The sequence below is a fragment of the Aythya ferina genome (genome assembly GCF_964211825.1).
Source record: "Aythya ferina genome assembly, chromosome: Z".
NCBI lineage: Eukaryota > Metazoa > Chordata > Aves > Anseriformes > Anatidae > Aythya > Aythya ferina.
Window position 1 is genome coordinate 46,896,957 of NC_140299.1, and position 17,076 is coordinate 46,914,032.

The window sequence follows — 17,076 nt, forward strand, 5'->3', positions numbered from 1 at the left end:
CCAGAAAGGGTTCACAATTTCCTTAATCTTCCTTTTATCACTGCCATACCTATAGAAGCCTTTCTTGTTGCTCTTGATGTCCCTGGCCAAATTTAATTCTAATAATGCTTTAGCTTTCTTGATCTGGTTGTTGCTCAGACAATTTCTCTGTATTTCTCCCAGGTTATCTCTCCTGGCTTTCACCCTTTGTAGTCCTCTTTTTTCTGTATGAATTTTGGCCAGTAGCTCCTTGTTCATCCATGCAGGCCTCCTGGCATTTTTGCCCAACATCCTCTTTGTTGGGATGCACTGCTCATGAGCTTGGAAGAGGTGATCCTTGAATATTAGTCAGCTTTCCTAGGTCCCTCTTCCTTCCAGGCCTTTGTCCCATTGTGCTCTACCAAGCAGATCCCTGAAAAAGGCAGTCTGTTCTTCTGAAGTCCAGGGTAGCAAGCTTACTGTGCTTCCTCCTCACCACCCTCAGAATCCTAAACTCCACAGTTTCATGGTCACTGCAGCCAAGGCTACCCTTGAGCTTCACATTCCCCACCAACCCCTCCTTGCAGGTGAGAGTAGGTGAGAATTAGTTCTATTTTAGCACATCTCCTCATTAGTCTTTCTATCAGTTGGAGAAGGAAGATAACTTCCATCATTGCATCCCATGAATTTCATAGATTTCCAATGTCCTGATGTCCAATGTCCCTTCGACAGATATCAGGGTGGTTCAAATCCTCCATGAGGACCAGGGCTTGTGAATATGAGCCTGCTTCTATGTGTCTATTGAGGGCCTCATGTGCTTGATCTTTCTGATCATGTGGCCTGTAGCAGACCCTCAGGATAATGTCCACTGTCCCTGCCCTCCTTGTAATCCTGACCCTTAAGTTCTCAGTCAGCTCCTCACCCATCCCCAAGCAGACCTCCATGCACTCCAGCTGCTCACTAACATAGAGGCAATGCCTCTGTCTCAACTCTCCTGCCTGCTCTTCTTGATGAGCCTGTATCCTACCATTCTAACACTCCAGTCATGGAAGCCATCCCACCACATCTCCATAATGCCAGTAAGGTCATAGCCCTGCAGGTGTGTGTACATCTCTCATGTTCACGCCCTGTGATAAATGTGTTAGCATGGAGACATTGAAGTTGTTCTGACATTATGGTGTTATGCCATTATTATGACATTAATAAGATATTACAAAATATGTCTTCTTCATTAGGTTTACACTAGGATCCTTTTATAATTATTTTGGTTTTCCTGCCTTTTAGGTACTGATAAAAACATATAGAAGTTTAAAAGTGTTCCGCTCCTCAACTGTCTGTTTCATTTCTTTACTAGAGGTCAATCCCTATGTAGCATAGAAGGAAGAACATATGTTTCTGTGGAAAGTCTGGAAAATTGAATTATATTATCAATGATAGTAAGTTCAAATAAGCTGCTGTACTTCATGTTGAAGCAGTGGAAGCACATTGTTTTTCTACTTTTGCAAACTCTATTCTGAATATCAGTGCACCAAGAAGCCTTCAGTAGAGAGATGGAAGGTAAATGCCAAAGCTGAACTGCTACTACAGTTGTCTTGCAATGTCAAAAAATAGGCATCCTACTAATGCATGTTGATTCTTGCTCCTGCACAAATAGTAGTGAGTAAATAATAGTAGTGAGTAGTGCAGTAAAGTGAATCGTGTAGCTAGATGGGAGTAAGAAATGAGCTAAATACTTATTTATTCTTCTACACAAGTTCCCTGATCTAGTTACTGTTCCAGCCACACAAACAATTATACTGGGACCAGGGAGTGGGTGCAAGTAATGTGTAGCTGTTGCGTTTAAGGTTGAAGTAATTGGGAGTGGTATCCAATTAATCGTTATAAGTTGGGTCGCGTTCAGTGTACTGAACTATCATGATTACTGATGCAAATATGCAGCTTATTGCTTCCTATGTACTTTCAAGTACAGGCTCTCTAATCACAGAGCCTGGCCATGGTGTCTCCACTCCACTCCACTCTCTATACATTTCCTCTTAGCTTCAGCACACCAAGTTCCCCTGGTGTGGTCAACATCTAAGGTTGGAGGCCTAGGGAACTTCTATGGAATGCAGCTACAATCTACCCTGGAAGTGTCTTCAATGCTGTACCTTTTTTAAAAAATGTGAATATAAGTTGAATTTCTAAGTCATCTCTGGAAATTATTCCACAGTAGCTGAACATCAGAGGGATTCATCTGATAGCAGGACAGGCTTACATCAATCTAAAGTACTAGCTGAACTTCAGCTTAAGTGAATAAACTGCTTGGAAATGCATTCATCTGAGTAAAGTTAACTGTAGTTAAGTATTTAATACTAGATAATTTTGTGAATTGAGAATCAATATGGAAGAAATATGGTTGCAAAAAGAGTTGTTAAATTACAAGCACATAGTCCTTAAGCATCTAGTTTTTGAGTTTGAATTGGAGAGACGTCCTGTTAAAGATGTACTGATGGTTAATAAATATAATTCAAATGGGTTGTTATAGCTCTTTAGAATAGGTCTTCTGTATGTCAAGTGAGAGATTTCTGCTGTTTGTGGAAGAACTTTAAAATTCATTTTAAGTTATTCCTCTTCCATTTGTCTTGGTTCTAACATTGTTTTTGTAAATACACTTAATTTGTTTTACCACTCCACAGAAATATCCCCAGAATACTGTATTTTCCATCAGTAAATCTCTTTGTGACCATAAGCAGGTTTAAAGAGTTGAAATCAAATATCAATATCAGGATTGACTGCACTTTTCTTACAGAACATCTTCCACTGAATATGGAAACTTAAAAGCCAGTCTTTTTTCTTTCATGTCTTTTGAGCTCCCCCTACTAACTTTGCTTGCATGAGTTCAGCTGCTCACCCTCTTTTCCAGTGTTCTCTTATGTTTCTTTTTCACTCCTCCTTAAGCCAGACCAACAACGGCCAAGTAAAGCCACATTTTTTGTCTGAATGGCTTCAGTAATAAATACCAAACAAGAATGCACACAGAGTTAGTAAGCAGAACAAAGAAAGCATGGTCACTCACCAGCTGTCACCATAAAGATCCCTGGACTTAACAGCACACGTACATAGGCAGCAGTAAAATTAAACTCAGCTCCACTTGACTGTATTATCTCTGTAAGACTAATAAGAATAAAGAGTAAAAGACCTGGCAAAGAACAAATTAAAGTTCACTTTACTGCTAGAAAAAGTTATCCAGTTAGGAGTTTAATCTAATCTACTTTAATTTATGTTCTTGGACTCCATGCCTTTAGTTGTTTCTTTTGACTATTTATGACCTTTCTCATCTTGAGGTATGTCTTAGACAATAAATGTAAGAGATTAGATAAATTTTGTACAAAGGTGCCATTTTCCATATTTTCTTGATGATTAATTAAGTACACATTAAAGATTCCAAACTGCCTCACAGTAGTAAGAAATAACAAAACAACAACAACTACTACAAACACATCCTTATAATACTCATTTCATTTCTCCCTGATGACAGCTATTCCAGAATAGTAAGTCCAGAACCTTTTAGGAAAAAGACAGGCTTCAGAAGAAAATGCTGACAATTCCTGTGCACATGAAAAATAATCCTATATTTAAAACACGGTTCATTTAAAGTTAATACTACGTCAAAACCAGAATCATACAATTCTACCATTCACAAAATCATACATTTCTACCATTCTGTCTGCATGCTTCATTAGCCTAACCATAGGAGACTACAAAGGTACTAAGACTGCATATTCTTCTTGGGTTTGTTTGTTTAGTTGGTTGGTTGTTTTTTGTTGCTGTTTTGTGCCCATATAATATTTCATATTTTTTCCTATAACTTAACTTGTTAATTTGATCCCTTTCAATTCTAATTTCCATTTTTCCTATTAACTTAAGACCAACTGTTTTTCAAGTAACATTAAACCATTTGCTACAAAGTCTTCAAAGATGAAGTCCAATCTGTGGACGCAACATGCAGAAATAATCCTTACTTGGGCAACTTCAGACTTGCAGAGCATCTGTCATGGAAACCCCTGGCACTGGTCCCAGATGTGCTTATATCTCTTCTTTGTGTTATTCAAAGATTTTCTATGAAGCTACCAAGAAATTTTTATATTTCACTCCCAAATTCAACCGTTCTGGTATACAGGTTCACAAATTACCACTTGCCATAGAAGCAAAGCTTACTCAAGAAAATGAGAACAGGGATCTATTCTCAGATCAGGTTAGACAGGATAGGATCAGACACTGAAAAGGTAAATGCTTGCATTTCGCAAAACATTTCTTACTGCTTATTAAACAGAAAAGTGAATGAAATACACTGTAGAGAAAGTAAAGCTTGAGAAGACCTCAAGTTATATGGGAATGTCTTTCTGAGAAATTTTATCTTAAAAGTGACTTCTCCAGAGACTGGATTTTCTTTCATCTATTAAATCATGTACAGACATACTAAACTAATAGATGCATTAAATTGCATCTATATATGCAAAAATGCATATTCATTTTTGTGATCTTTTATTTCTAAATCATGAACTTCATAAGACCTTCAGAAAGTACAAAGCTCAAAACAAGGCAGAGGAGAATGTCAGGGAAATAAAAGAGTTCTGTAAACTAAGGGTAAACTTTTTTTCCAAATGAGGTGGTACAGCTGTATATATAACTAAAGATTCCATTCAGATCCTTTTTGTATGTGTTTTGGGCACAGATCTTACTGCAAAAGGTTTTTCCTCTTTCTTGAACACTGCATACCAAGATGATACAAAACCACTATTATCTAAATACTCCAGGGAACTTAGAACAATTAACTGAATGATAGTTCTGGGCAACATTTTTAAATCAAATCAAATACCACGCTTATTTTTTTCTCTTCAACTTCTTAGTTATGTTTTGTGGACATTTAGGATGGAATTGTTGTATAAATACTAAACTTCATATTTTTATTTATTTTCACTACAACTTTATTTCAACTTTAATTTATTATGAAACTCCCACATTAAGAACTGAACCAAAAATATGTTTATTTTGTAGGAAGCTATCAATTTTTTTTCTTCTACTGCTGTACTGAACACATACATTTAAACATCCCAATTTATCCATGCAGAATCAGGTTTTATTATTGTTACTAAAATTCCTTTATTACTGCAGAGGCACAGCCCTCTGAAGATATAATGAGTGGAAGCACTGCAAGCTGAAACTTGGGTGCTTTCCCCTCTCAGGAGATAAACAGATCAAGACATGTCTAGAGATCTTTCCTTGGACATGAGAGACATCTCAGACCGGAGTAGAGGCTGACTGTGCAACAAAAGACATCAGTTCTAAATCCCACCTCAACTACTGATGTTAATGCTTGTGCAAATGCCACTCCAAACACCTGAAATTTTCTGCAGACTTTGCTTCAGCCTTATTCTGGAATGAGAAGCATAAGGCAACAGAAAAAAAGTTCCTGGAATGTAAGTGCTTTCTGCAGAAACATGTCCTTCATCACAGGTTTCCACACAGACAGCAGACGGGAGACAGTTGTATCTACACCACCGTTATGCAACACCAAGACACCAGTTGGGCTCCTTCTAAGTCTCTTCAGAGGTGACTGACTTACAGGAATTGTCATTAGACAGAAAACAAGGTCAAAATACACTGATAAAGCAGCTTAGATGACAGAGTCACAGATTACAGACTCATATTCCAGCACACCCACAGAGAGCCTTTAGAATAACTGCTCTGTCCTGGATTTTAAAAATAGTATATGGGACTAGTGAGCTTGTGCTTACTGTCTCAAATCTTCCCCAGCCCCCCTCACTCAGTCTGTGAACCTGGGAAAGTGATGTCCTTCTGCTGAGAGACAGCAGAGGAGGAGGAGGGATCTAAGTCTAACAACCTGACCTGTGCCTGTGCCCTTCTGAAGACACAGAGTTTTCCCCATCCTGTAATCCCACAGGAAAAATCCTCTCTCTCTCTCTCAACTGGATAAACCTCAGACAATGAACTCCAAGGAAGGCAGCCATCTCCTCATTGTGTTGCCTTCTCTACTTGCCAGGATTTGGAAGGGCCCTCTCTTGGCAAAGCTGTAAGTCCCTGTGTGTTTGAGTGGGACTGGGGGTAGGGGAGTTGGCTGTACAGTAATTTCCTCTCTATAGCATGGGATGTGCACCACTGAGCACTGCTAGCAAGGAAAGGAAGAGACTGCAATCTTGTATGTGTCTGGAAAATCCTCTGTGGGTCCTGGTAAACCCCCCATGTGTCCTGGTAATCACTATAAGGCAAAAGAATTTTCCATCTGAAATTATGTATTTTCCACTTGACCATTAGGGATAATTTTGTGGAGTTCTTTTTCTAGGTATTCTGAGTCTTTTTTTTTTTTTTTTCTCCCTTTGGATAATTTTGAAGCTGGCTAAAAAAGCCTGCAGTCCAGAGTCAGAGTTCTCTAGGTCTTATGGCAACTGGATGGAGAACGACTGGGTAGCAAGGTACAATATCATTCTCTGTGCTAATTGCTATATCTGCATGTTTCCTGTAAGGCTTCATCTCCAGTTTCTCTGCGGGAGGACTCTCTCTGCAATGAAGAAAGGCTAAAAGAAGAACAGTAAAGCATTCAGCAGCATGCTCAGCAACTGCTTTCTATTATGCAACAGTTTAAAGGAATGTGCACAGCCTGCTGAAAGCCTCATCATGTGACTAAGATCACAGCAACAACGTGGCACTAAATGAACAACTGAGCTCTTATGTACTGGTATAAAGACCCGGCTAGAAGAGCATGGTGGAAGTCTACCTTCAGACAAAGTGAATAGAAGCTTAATTTCAGCATGTTGCTCAGCAGGCTAGTTACTTTTCATATGTGGGATGATACTTTAATTAAATTCTCACCTCACTACCTTTAATGCATTTTCCATTATGACTTGATGTTTTTTTGTCGGGTATCTCTTTGCCCTCTGTGAGTTTTAAAAAGCAAGAAGAAAAACAAACAAACAAACAAAACAAAACAAAACAAAAACAAAACAAAACAAAACAAAACAAAAGCACTGGCAGCCCTATAACAATTGTGCTTTTGGATTTCACTTCTGTGTTGCAGGACTTAGATAAGGATGGCTCTTGTATCCAACAAAACATGAGTTCCTGAGTTGAACCATCACAAAATAAATAAATAAATCAGAATAATTATATTAAATATACGGTAAAAAGGGAGGTGAAGGGGGGGGGGTTGGGCGGGGGGAGGGGGGGGGGGGGCAGAAAGAAAGAAAGAAAACAAGCCCAAGGAAGCAAGATTGGTCTTGGAAAATAGTAAGTTCTTTACTGGTGTCGTGGTTCCTCTCGAGTGGGCAGCCGAGCTCCACCACAGCCGCTCTCTCACTCCCCCTCCTCAAAGAGGAATGGGGAAAAAATATGTGAAAAGGGCTCAAGGATTGAGATAAGGACGAGAAAATCACGCGATAATTATTGTAACGGGCAAAACAGACTCGGCATAAGGAGATAGTAAGATTTATTGCCTACAACTAACAAGCGAGAGAAGTGAGAAAACAAAGGAAAAAAAAAACAAAAGCACCTTCCCCCCCATCCACCCTCTTCCACCTCCTCCCCCCGAGCGGCACAGGGGAACGGGGAATGGGGGTTATGGTCAGTCTACAGCACTTCTTCTCTGCCGCTCCTTCTCGGTCACTCTCGTCCCCTGTGCTGTGGGGTCCCACCCACGGGATGCAGTCCTTGATGAACTGATCCGGCGTGGGCTGCCCACAGGCAGCAGCTCTTTCAGAACTGCTCCAGATATGGGTCCGTACCACGGGGTCCATCCCTCAGGAGAAAACTGCTCCAACCTGGCTCCCCTACGGGCAGCAGCTCCTGCCAGGTCACCTGCTCCTGCGTGGGCTCCTCTCCACGGGCTACAGGTCCAGCCCAGAATCTGCTCCGGCAGGGGTCTTCCACAGGCGGCAGCCTCCGTCGGTGCAGGGCCACCTGCTCCACCGTGGTCTCCTCCACGGGCTGCAGCGTGGAGCCCTGCTCCACCGTGGTACTCCATGGGCTGCAGGGGGACATCCTGCTTCACCATGGTCCTCACCACAGGCCGCAGGGGACTTCTGCTCCGGCGCCTGGAGCACCTCTCCCCCTCCTTCTACACTGACCTTGGTGCAAGGCTGTTCTCTCACTCCCTTGACTCTCCCAGCTGCTGTGTGGCACAGCATTTTTTCCCTGTCTTAAATATGCTCTCACAGAGGCGCAAAACAACATCGCTTATTGGCTCGGATCTGGAAAACAATGGGGCCCTTCCCAAACATGGGGCAGCTTCTAGATCTTTCTCACAGAAACCACCCCTATGGCTCCCTGCTACCAAAACCTTGCCACGTAAACCCACTACAACTGGTTACAATCAAAGGGGTACCCTTCTGTAACCCAGGGGAAAACTAACTGCTCACTTTGGCTCGTGATGGAAAGGAGTTCCTGGGATTTTCAGATCACTGATGGCAGTGGGATAGTGAGAAACTCTCCCGGGCAATGACAGAAGAGGACAAACCAGAAACAAAGGATCACATCTCCACAAAAAAAGGACAGCATATCTTCTGCTTCTGGCTGTCTTATATTCCAAGTTTTACCTCTGCTGAGACAATATGTACAAGGAAACCCAAACAAAAATCTAAAAAGTGAAGGATTACGGTCCAAAAAATCCAAATAACAGATTTTAGGAGTAACTTAGTAGATGTTATCTTGCTACAGAGTCAATTATTTTTTTCCTTTCAGGAGAAGGAACTTACCTTTCTGAAAGAAGGTAAAACAAATTCTAATCTACCACAACTGGTTATGAAATCATAAAATATAATTGTTATGGCTTAGTAACTAAAGAGTTGTATAGAAAACTACTTACCTTGTTAGCAACCCTTGTGTAAAAACAATCTGATAAGACAACAACTGTAGTAGTAGTCTCCCTTTCTTTCTTCCTTCCTTCTTTCCTCCTTTCCTCCCTCCCTTCCTTCCTTCCTGGACATGTATTTTGAATAAAATACTGATCCATGTGTGTGTAACATATCTTGCTTTTGGATGAGCAGCACAGAAGGTGGCCCTCCTGGATGCAAGTCAGAGAAGAGCAATTTTAAAGCTTCTAAATGAGGAGAAGATTCAGTTGAGTTTAGGAAGTTGTTTACACTGTCAAAGTATATTTACAGTTTGACTTCTCTTTCTAAGGATTTTTTATAATAATGATTATTTCTTCTACTGGAAAACAATAGCAGCAGATGGCAACTGTGGTCAGCTGATCTGTAAGGCTCCTTTTTTTTTTTTTGTCCCAGTGACAGAGATCAGTTTTGCTTCAGGTCTGTATGCTCACATTTATCATCTATGCTTCTTTGCTTCATAGGATTGGTCAGCCTGAGTCAGCCTGATGGCTCAGAAATTAACACACAACCATGTTGCACCCCCCTTTTTCACTGTGAAAGGCTATTCATAATCTTACTAGTTCAAGGACAGTCTTATAATATTATTTTAGGCATCTGTTCATGACAAAAAGTAAGTGATTTTACATCAGGAAAATGAATTAAGAGTAACTTTTCTCAGTATTTTGAATCTTAACTAAGGCTGTTCCCACTTCTACCCTTCAGAAGATTGGTTTAACCTCTTAGCTATGATAAGGCTGACACAATAACTTCTCTTCACTAAAATTGTGTGTTGCAATAACCACCTTTATGGTAATACACATTTTAAAAATGAACTTCTAGCTTCAAACTGTCTTCAGCAAATGAATGTTATTGTAGCTTAGCTCCTTCTGGTTTTTAAGTGAATTTGTATTTCAAATGTTTGATCACTGTACATAATTTTTTATCATGCTGGTAGCACTGTAGCTCCACTCATGCTAGCAAGAATAAGAACAGACAAGTCTAAATGAGACAGTGTTTTAGGCTGACTTTGGCTAGTTGTCATATGCACACCCAGCTGCTCTCTCCCTTTCCCCCTTCTCAACAGGATAGGAGAGAAAAGATAGGATGGAAAAGATCATGGTTAGAGATAAGGACAGGAAGGTCTTCTCTCCCAACACCATGCAGGAGAAGATAATGTGAGTTGTCATTTCATAATGCTTCTTCTCTGCCAATCCTCACACTCTTCCAGTGCTCTACTATGGGTCTATCATGGGGAACTTCTCCTCTTGTGCCTGGCACACCTCCTGCCCTACTTTTGCACAGGATTGGCAGAGCTGGTTCTCACATTTTCTCACTCCACTCTCCTGGCTGCTGTTGTGTGGTGTTTTTTTTTTTTCTTTCTTAAGTCTGCTCTCCCCAGAAGCCCAACCAGCATTGCTCCCTAGCTCAGGTCTGGCCAGCAGCGGGTCCCTTTTGGAGCTGGCTGGAGCTGGCTCTGCTCTGACATGGGGCAGCTGCTGGGCTCTGCTCACAAAGACCACCCCTACGGCCTCCCCTCCTACAGCTTTGCCTAACTTAGGACATTAAAATAAGTAACATGTTTCTTAATTGCTGTGATAATTATGTATATCATCAAATTATCAAACACCAGGAGAGTGTTAAAAACTTCATAAGGAAATGTTATTAAAATCAGTATCACTCTGTAACAAGGGCATTTAGTATTTAAAAATAAAGACTTTTACCGGAAGTGTTTTTATACTGTCTGCTGACTAAGTGACATCCCACTAACTTTTATATTATTTTTTAATCTCCCCAACAGTGTTTTACTGTTGTTGTTGTTGTTGTTGTTGTTTTGTTCTGTTTTTCTTAACACCACATAATTGTATTAGAGCCACAGCTCAACATTTTCACCCCAAATGAGAAGAAGCTCAGGTACCAGTTTAGTATTAGGATGTTTCATAGCTTTCATAGCATTGATACACTTGGTTGATCAATAGTTTTAGCCAAAAGTTAAAACACTTTTTAAAAGTTATGTTGCTTGTTATGTGGTGCACAAGTGGGCCACATAAATCTCTGTCAATTTTTCTCTATCTGTATATGGAAGGCAACATTACCCAAAGTTTCTACAAAGTCACTCACTTCTGACTTTGACATTATCTTGTCTGTATTAAGCTTGTACAGCAATCCTCCAGAGACAGGGCACAGCAACTGTTAACACACCTCAGACAACAGGAAAAAATATTGTATTTCTGAAGTCCATTGCATGACTCTAGACTTCATATTAAATAATGATAATAAAAAATACAGTGTGGCAATGAAAATCATGATCCCAGACCAGACTGAGACTTTGTTCTATTACAAACATGTTAAGAACTTCAGCCATCTGGGACATGGTAAAAAGCAAGGTACAAAGTCAGTTAGGTCTATTAAAGTTAATTGTGGGAAAATAAATAATTAAATAAATAAATAAATCCATGTTAAAATTCTTCTGCAACTAAATATATATATAAATTAGAGAATTAGGGTTTGTAGCATATTGATATTTCAGGTGAGTTTCTATTTTCAAAAGGGTAACAACCTAGGGTAACATTAACTAACAGTACAGATTGACAATAATTAGTTTTTCTTCACTATCTGTAACTATTGCTGCATATTCAAAGCTAGTTCTTAGTAATTTCATCTGAAATTATTTTCTAAGTAAGGAGTCAATGCCATGTTTACAGCACTGATGGCTATAGCTTTTGACTGTATTGAGGTACCAAGGTTCAGGTGATCAGGCTTGACAGTCTGTTGAAGTAGAGGAAAGAAGCTAGAAACAGAAAGGGACAACATTTTACATTCCCATTTCCGTATTTTTGGTGTTCTTACCCTTATTGGTCCTTTTTCTGAAACAAACAAACAAAAAAATGGGGATCTCTATGCCGCTCAACATTGTTTATCTGACTCCAAGTGCTGGGTCTCACCAGATAATTTTCCTGCTTATTCCACAGACTTATTTTATTCTGTTTTTATGGGACAGTTTTCCTGCTTCTTCCACAGCCTTGATGATTGTCTCCCAGGTTTTCCATCTGAATTGCCATTCATGTTTTCCTGCACCCGACTTATGCAACTGTACCTCAAGCCTGAATATGTCCCTTTGTGGTTGTTTGTGGTATTATGAATGTACTGATGCTTCACCATGTTTCAAAATGCTTATTGGTTATAACCAGCTACACCAAGAGAAGCATTACAGTGTTACAAAATTTGTATATACTGTAGACAGTTGCACAATATTGGTGTGCTTATGCCTGGGTTCAAGGCATGCAAATTTTAATTACAGTCTGTTTAGTGTATGTCTAGTTTAAAAGTGCAATAGGCCTCTATTTTGACTACAATTTATTTCATATTAAATATTTGGCTTCCTCTAATAAAAAAACAGCAAAAGCAAAAGACGTCTGTTTCCCCCCTCACACCATTCCCCCCCCACCCCCTTTTTTACATGAATTTAATTCTCAACTTCTTAGTAGTACGTTACAAATATTAGAGCACATGAGTTTCGAGGAGAAATACTGTCAGATACTTACACTGTAATTGTTAACTAGGATCTTTAATTGAATTAGAAGCACATTGTTGTGTCAAAGCCCTTGTGTCAAGGCTGCCCAAAACAGTAGCATTTGATTTACTGGCAGTTCTTATAATCACAGAATCACAGAATCACAGAATTGTCTACATTGGAAGAGACCTCAAGATCATCGAGTCCAACCTCTGACCTAACACTAACCAGTCCTCCACTAAACCATATCCCTAAGCTCTACATCTAAACATCTTTTAAAGATCTCCAGGGATGGTTACTCAACCAGTATCCTGGGCAGCCTATTCCAATGCCTAACAACCCTTTCAGTAAAGAAGTTCTTCCTAATATCCAACCTAAAACACCCCTGGCTCAACTTTAGCCTGTTGCCACTCATCCTGTCACCAGGCACGTAGGAGAATAGACCAACCCCCACACCTCTACAGTGTCCTTTAATGTACTTATAAAGAGTGATAAGGTTGCCCCTGAGCCTCCTTTTCTCCAGGCTGAACAAGCCCAGCTCCCTCAGCCGCTCCTCGTAGGACTTGTTCTCCAGAGCCCTCACCAGCTTCGTTGTCCTTCTCTGGACTCGCTCGAGCACCTCCATGTCCTTCTTGTAGGGAGGGGCCCAAAACTGAACACAGTACTCAAGATGCGGCCTCACCAGAGCTGAGTACATGGGGACGATCACTTCCCTAGCCCTGCTGGCCATACTGTTTCTGATACAAGCCAGGATGCTGTTGGCCTTCTTGGCCACCTGAGCACACTGCTGGCTCATATTCAGCCGACTATCCACCATCACTCCCAGGTCCTTCTCTGCCAGGCAGCTTTCCAACCACTCCTCTCCCAGCCTGTAGCTCTGCTTGGGTTTATTGCACCCCAGATGCAGGACCTGGCACTTGGCCTTGTTGAACTTCATACAGTTGGCCTCAGCCCATTGGTCCAGCCTGTCCAGATCCTCCTGCAGAACCTACCTACCCTCAAGCAGATCAACACACGCACCCAACCTGGTGTCATCTGCAAACTTACTGAGGGTACGCTTGATCCCCTCGTCCAGATCATCGATTAAGGTATTAAAGAGGACCGGCCCCAGTACTGAGCACTGTGTAATGTCACTACTGACCAGCATCCAGCTGGATTTGACTCCATTTACCACGACTCTTTGGGCCTGGCTATCCAGCCAGTTTTTAACCCAACGAAGAGTATGCCAGTCCAAACCACGAGCAGCCAGTTTCTTGAGGAGAATGCTGTGGGAAACAGTGTCAAAAGCCTTGCTGAAGTCAATGTAGACCACATCCACAGCCTTTCCCTCATCCACCAAGCGTGTCACTTTGTCATAGAAGGAGAGTAGGTTTGTCAAGCAGGACAAACCTGCCTTTCATAAAACCATGCTGACTGGGCCTGATCTCCTGGTTGCCTTGCAAGTGCCGTGTGATGACACTCAAGATAATCTGCTCCATGAGATTCCCTGACACTGAGGTCAAACTAACAGGCCTATGTTTTCTCAGTTTGCCCGCCAGCCCTTCTTGTAGATGGGCATCACGTTTGCTAGCCGCCAGTCAACTGGGACCTCCCCCGATAGCCAGGACTGTTGATAAATGATGGAAAGCGGCTTGGCCAGGCCTCCACCAGTTCTCTCCGTATCCTCAGGTGGCTCCCATCTGGCCCCATCGACTTGTGTACATCCAAGTGCCATAGCAGGTCGCCAACCATTTCCTCGTGGATAGTGAGGGCCACATTCTGCTCCCCATCCCCTTCTGCCAGCTCAGGGTACTGAGTATCCAGAGAACAACCGGTATTGCCGTTAAAGACTGAGGCAAAGAAGGCATTAAGCACCTCAGCCTTTTCTTCACCCCTTGTAACTAAGTTTCCCCCCGCATCCAGTAAAGGATGGAGATTCTCCTTAGTCCTCTGTTTTGTGTTGATGTATTTGTAAAAAGATTTTTTGTTATCTTTAACAGCAGTAGCCAGATTGAGCTCCAGATGAGCTTTGGCCTTTCTAATTTTGTCCCTGCAGAGCCTCATAACATCCTTATAGTCCTCCTGAGTGGCCCGCCCTCTTTTCCAAAGATTATAAACCCTCTTTTTTCTCCTAAGCTGAAGCCACAATTCTCTGTTGAGGCAGGCCGGTCTTCTTCCCTGCCAGCTCGTCTTTGGGCACGTGGGGACAGACCGCTCCTGCGCCATTAAGATTTCCCTCTTGAAGAGTGCCCAGCCTTCCTGGACCCCTCTGCCCTTCAGAACCACCTCCCAAGGGACTCTACCAACCAGTGTCCTGAGCAGCACAAAGTCAGCCCTCTGGAAGTTCAATACAGCGGTTTTACTGGTCCCCTTCCTGGCTTCTCCAAGAATAGAGAACTCTACCATTTCGTGGTTACTGTGCCAAGACAGTTTCCAACGACCACATCTCCCACCAGTCCTTCTCTGTTTTTGATGAGAAGGTCTAGTGGGGCACCTCCCCTGGTAGGCTCACTAACGAGCTGCATCAGGAAGCTATCTTCCACACTCTCCAGAAACCTCCTAGACTTCTTCCTTTGAGCTGTATTGCATGTCTAGGGTATGTCTGGGAAGTTGAAGTCCCTCATAAGTACAAGAGCTGACGATTTCGCAACTTTTGTCAGCTGCCTGTAGAACTCTTCATCAGCCTCCTCACCCTGGTTTGGCAGTCTATAACAGACCCCCACCAGGATGCTTCCCTTGTTGGCCTTCCTGCTGATCCTAACCCATAGGGACTCAACCTTATCATTCCCAGCCTCAAGTTCCACGACATCAAAACTCTCTCTGATATGCCAGTAAAGGATTATAAACAGAAAACCTAAGTGGTATAATACAGAATAGTAATTTTTTTCTACAGTGCTTTCTCTAGTAACTATTTTTTCATTTCTTGTTGGTTTTAGATATGATTTGTTTTCACTTGTGTTCATAGCAGACAAGCAGTTCCCACTATGTGTGTTTATGTTAACAATGCCTTGACTACTTTCTGTAATCACCAGGATGCAGTCATTTCCCACTATTCAGATGGGAATGATGTGGTCTAATGCAACCATACCACACACTGTTTTCATTTGCACAGTAAGCATTTATTTATAAATAATTATTAGAACTGATTAGCCACAGAGTTTTTTTCTTTTACAATTGATCTGACTCCTAAACATTGAAGTATTACTTTTTTGTTTATTTTTATATTCCCAGAGCCAACCTCTTAACTTGAAACTGAAATTTCTTGGCCATTTCCTTACTGTACTAATTGAAAAATAGCCACCATTCTTTCAACTATAGCTTGAGAGATACCTGCAGAAACATTTACAGGCACAAACAGCTTCTGAGAATCTATATCTGAAGCTTTCTTAGAAATTAAAGCAAGCACCAGTACCAGATTCAAGAGTAAAAAATTTACCACACAAATTTCAGCCCTTCCTTATCAAAGTCCAACTCTAAATTGCAAAAGGACATTAGCAAATGCAGGAAGGCTAGTGGTTAGATACGGGTGACTGGCTCTCCCTACTCAGTCAAATGCAATGATTCTGTGGAAGCTGCATAGTGTGAAAAAAGGTGAATCTCACAGATCCTTGTTTGTGTTACTTCCAAGAGGAGAATGGAGATGACATAAGAAAAACATCCAGATAGGAAATAATTTTCCAGGGTTCTGTTAAAACACCTGTAACACAGGACTCAATGCTTATACTAGCGTTTCTTCTCTCAGTGGGAAACAGCCCTAAGCAGCAGCTGTTTGCTGCCCAGCAAGTAATACGGCAGCCTCTAGTGATCACAGATGAAAAATACAGGTAAATAACAGCTTATGGGTTATTCAGGTGATCAAGAAAAGGATTTTCAAAATTGTCCAAACCACAACATTTTTGTTGTCACCTTAAACGGTTGGCAGACCTGAACACTGATGTACCTGGGTTTGCAAGGTTTTTTATTTCACAAAATAAATAAATAAATAAAAATCCTTCTTATGCCTGAAATGATGCTGACTAGTGCAAAAAATTCTGCTGGTAAGGAGAAATTATAACTGGGACTGAATTTAGCCTAACATGCTAATCCTGAAGGTGGAATTATGATTACATTTTATCATATGCAGAACATCTTACTTTGTAAGTCTATTTATCAGCTGCATATAATATATGGCTTTCCAAAATTGCTGCGTTTTTTTTTTACTGAGAGCTGACTGCCTCTGCTGATAAAGCATTAAACACCATTGTTAGCACATGGCAGCATAAACTTTAAACAGATAAGCAGCATAAACAGATAACCTTTCCTCAGGCATTGCATGGGACAGTAAGACAATAAAATACCTATCTTACATGCTTGCATAGCAAAACTATACAAACAAATCTGTGATTTGTCAGGTGGTAGTCCTTAAAGATATGAATGGATTATTAAAAAGTGATTCCCCGATGTGTTGACCCACTCACTAACTCCATGAACTGTCTAGACCATGTCCTCCATCAGGGATGTGGACAGACTATTGTCCAGACAACAGCCTGTGATTCACAGACCAGCAGCCCTCCCAAAACACACCTGACACTCTTGCATCAGCCTGTCGGTCTGACTGAAAGCTGGAAAACTGCAGCCCTGTAAGAGTAGCTCCCCCAAAACAGTGCAGAGTAGCCCTCATTGCCTGGTCCAGGGCTGCTGCCCATCAAAGGAGACATCCAGTGTAATGACAGGGTGTAAGAGAGGTCAGCAACTTTCCCAACTGCTCATCAGCAGGCAAGATTA

General features: G+C 41.3%; 1 long non-coding RNA gene across 1 annotated transcript; it reads left to right on the plus strand.

Annotated features, from left to right (window-relative positions):
- The first annotated feature begins 5,871 nt into the window (after positions 1–5,871).
- LOC311427442 lies at positions 5,872–6,842 on the plus strand. Its single transcript, XR_014687364.1, has 2 exons — positions 5,872–6,031; positions 6,483–6,842. It is a non-coding gene; the product is annotated as an uncharacterized lncRNA (long non-coding RNA).
- The last annotated feature ends 10,234 nt before the right edge of the window (positions 6,843–17,076 follow it).